Source organism: Bombina bombina, chromosome 2 (assembly GCF_027579735.1).
Source record: "Bombina bombina isolate aBomBom1 chromosome 2, aBomBom1.pri, whole genome shotgun sequence".
Lineage (NCBI taxonomy): Eukaryota > Metazoa > Chordata > Amphibia > Anura > Bombinatoridae > Bombina > Bombina bombina.
The window spans coordinates 121903319-121907191 of NC_069500.1; the positions used below are offsets into that span (position 1 = coordinate 121903319).

Genomic DNA, 3873 nt, shown 5'->3' on the forward strand with positions numbered 1-3873 from the left:
AATTGTTAAGTTGTATAAGAAAATACATATGTATTTTATTTTAGTTGTTAATATATTTTCTTGGACTATAAGGTTGCCTGACATATTTAAGCCATATTATATTTTTATTATATTATCCCCACATAGTTTATTCTAACCATTTAATATGTTTTCTTTAAAAGCATGTGCATGTTGTTTTTTGACTGTAATGCTTATCTGTTTTTGCTATTCTAATATATTTGTTTCCCAATTAATTCATAATAAAATAAGGAGTATACCACAGAATGATAATTCTACAAAAAAAATTGATTATCACAGCTGATACTAGTTTAATGACTCTGATGTTATCACATTTTAATTGTCTTGTCCTTTCACCTTCAAGACCTATTTATCATATTTCCCATCCTTCTATTTCTCTTCAGTTTGTTGCACTTTTTGTTGCTAGTGTGAAAAAGTTTGATTATTTACAAGAATGGTATATTAATGCTTCTCATCTTATTATTCCAGGATATGGTGGCGTACCCCATACAGGAAAGAACATCTGTCTCCTATGCAGTATTGATTTACTTTCTTCTCCTGCAGGAATTCTACATGGTGATAAACAAGTTCCTTTGGTTATGTCAGATAATATTTTATCTTGTGATACAAGTAGCACAGTAGATTTCTCTAATGTTTCTTATATACCTGCTACTTTATTAATTAATCATTTGAATCCTTTTGATTCTGTAGGATTATGGCAATGTATGGACCATGGTATTTCCCAATTTTCTGTTCATATTAGTATATTTGTACATACTACTACTTCACTTCCTTTGTCTAAACCTATTCCTACCTCCTTAGATAAACCTTTTCATGAAGGTGATCCTATTCAGGTACGTTTAGATTCTGCGACACAAGTTGCTTATGATGTTGAATATCGTTTAGTTACTTGGCATCTTCAATTATCAAGGTGGATGGTTTCTACACAATATTCAAACTGCACTCCCTTTGTATCTGTACAAGAAAAATCATTCCAATGGTGGTTTCATGAAAGTTTACTGCAAAATGTTTCTCTTCGATCTAATGATAGACCTAGGAGAGATGTACTTGCGACTGGCTTGGGAGCATATGATTGGCTCTACTGCACAAATAAATTCTGAAATATTAAGATATAAATTAGCAAATCTTGCCTGTCATGCAGCTACAGGCTTAGATACTCAATATGGAATTAACAATAATATTGCTAATCTCCAGCAACATCAAACTTATGTTATGGTGGATATTACTAATATTATTAAAGATAAATTTAATGTTTTAGTAAATGAATTATATAATTTTACACATGAGACAGCCTGGGCTATGTTATGCTCTCAAGTACAATCTGATCTATCTACTGACTTAAAGATTCAACTTCAAAGTTTATGGTCTAGAAAGTGGCCAGCTTCTTTAAGTTTAGCTGCATCTAAGTCAGTCACTAATTTTGCCATGACACATCTTTTATGGTGGGAAGTAATTTTATCTGACTGCACCACTGACTTTTGTATGATTCATACATTAATTCCTTGGTCTGGTAAAGATACTATTATTTATCGCTTAGCGACAATTGGTCTTCCTGCTAATGGTTCATTACTGTTTCCAGTATTGTCACATAACATTGATGAATCAAAATGGACACTTGTTGATGTATCATTGTGTCATTCCAATGTAAATTCGTTTATCTGTTCCCTTTCACAATTCCATACAACCAATGAAACATGTTGGGAAAATCAAAAGTCTTGTACCTTACAAAGTCATTTTAATGTACTTAGACCGGTATTTTATTTAGGATCTGACAGAGTTTGTTTTCATTTATTTAATTCTGATACTATTATATTCCAAACACAGGATAATGTATTTGCTAGTTCTCATTTATTACCTGGTACCTGGTGTAATACTATTCCACTTAAATATATTGCATCATCTAATTGGAATTTTACCATGCCCCAAACTCTTAATATTACTTTAAATTTAACATGGGACGATGTTATGAATTTTTCTGTTTATAATTTACCTTTGGGTATGGGATCACAAATGAAGAAATGGTTAACTGATTCTACTATAATTTCTTCCTTGTTACAAAATCTAAAACATGTTTCTGTAGATACTAAAATTACAGTTGAACACGAACAAGGAATTTTAAAATCAGCTACTTCTAGTATTTTACAGGATGCAAATATATCTTGGTGGGAATCTGTATTTGGATATAGTAGTACAGCTACTCAATTTTTTAATATTATGTTACACCCTGTTATTGTTTTAACTATTGTTCAAATTTTTATGTTTATTTTTATGTGTGGTTGTGTTTGTTATCAAAAGCATTTAAAGAAAAAATTAGTTAGACAACTTACAACATGGAACATCTTAATTCACAACAAAAACGTTATGTACCTTTATATTCTGCTTATTCAGTTTCGCTTGATACAACTAGGCTTCCTAATCCAATTTGACTGACATATAGAATAATTTGATTTCAATATTGTATACTTATACTTTCATTTAATTTTTTTTAGGATACTCCTATCTCTCTCTTTTCTTGGTGTCTGGATGGAATTCTTTTGATTTGCACTTGGGCTCTTCTGAATTGATCTGCCTGACTACTACTAGACATGCTGAGGCCTTGTGACAAGTTTACCTATGGTTGCTGCAATCGTTTCCTGCAACTAACTGTGTCATCTACTTGTTTCACCCTATGGTTCTTCCTTGGCCTTTTCAGTGGTTATATACACTATTTGTTCCTGTTTGTAAGATTACACATGTGGTATTTCTTGTCGGAACTGCTCCTACAGACTTTATTGCTTTCAATTCTGCAACAAATTGCTCTTACTACTAACGTAGTTATGAACTGAACTTTCTCTGCAATGACGCTGCTATTGATTTGATTCCTTCAATCAAGACTTGAACAACTTTACTTATGAACTATGTAATTGTTGGAACATTCTTTATAGTAGTGTATGACGTCAAATCCACTGTCTATTGTTTGAAATATGTCTGGTATATGTCTGGTAGTTTCTTCTGTGTTGGCCCTTAGTGTTTAATCATTGGGATTGTGTCTGACAAAAAGAAAAGAAAGTGGGGGAATGTGGAGTTATAAAATCATGATTAGAATAAATTATAAAATCATGATTAGAATAAAATATACAAAGAAGAATTACACATTAAATATGTTTTTCATAGATAAAACATTTAGATATAAATTAAGATATAGAATATGGAATAAAGAGTTATAAATTAAATTAATTTAGGATTAGTCAGTTTAGTTAGTAATGGGTTAAATGCTGTTTTAAAGACAATGTATTTAGAACTGTGACATTTAAATTCAGTTGCTGTTGTCAATCAAAACACCTATACTGCTAGCTAGACATAGTATTATTAACACTCTAATACACTGCGCATGAACAAGTTAAATTAGTATTTTCTATATGTCAGCCAAAATTATAAAGTCTTTTAAGGAAGTTAAAATATACAAAGATAGCCTTTTCATTTATGGTATGCTTTGATTTCATTGGCTTAAAATGTGTATATAAGCTTTGCATTTGTATGAGGCTATTGTTATCTTCTGCCTTCAGATCTCGAGGTATGTATTAATCTTGCTGTGATTAATAAATGATTTATGTCAACTAATATTTGATAAATATGAGTATTAATTTAATCTGTTAGATAACCCAGATTAAATATTTGTCTATAGTTAGGGTTTTGTCTAACAAAGGCGAAATAAAGCCATATAAAAGAATAATTCTTACAAGCATCTCATTTTTATCCTCTTTTGCGAGAATCATACATATACATCTGTTGCTAAACACTCATTTAGTGACAGCCCTTAGGCAGAGGTATACGACAGATACTATTTTGAATAAATTGATATTTAAAGGGACAATA

At 30.8% G+C, this 3873-nt stretch overlaps 1 long non-coding RNA gene across 1 annotated transcript; it reads left to right on the plus strand.

The window, feature by feature from the left end:
- The first annotated feature begins 955 nt into the window (after positions 1–955).
- Positions 956–3618, plus strand: LOC128647685 (uncharacterized). The gene is made up of 2 exons (XR_008400382.1): positions 956–2203; positions 2508–3618. It is a non-coding gene; the product is annotated as an uncharacterized LOC128647685 (long non-coding RNA).
- Positions 3619–3873: the final 255 nt, after the last annotated feature.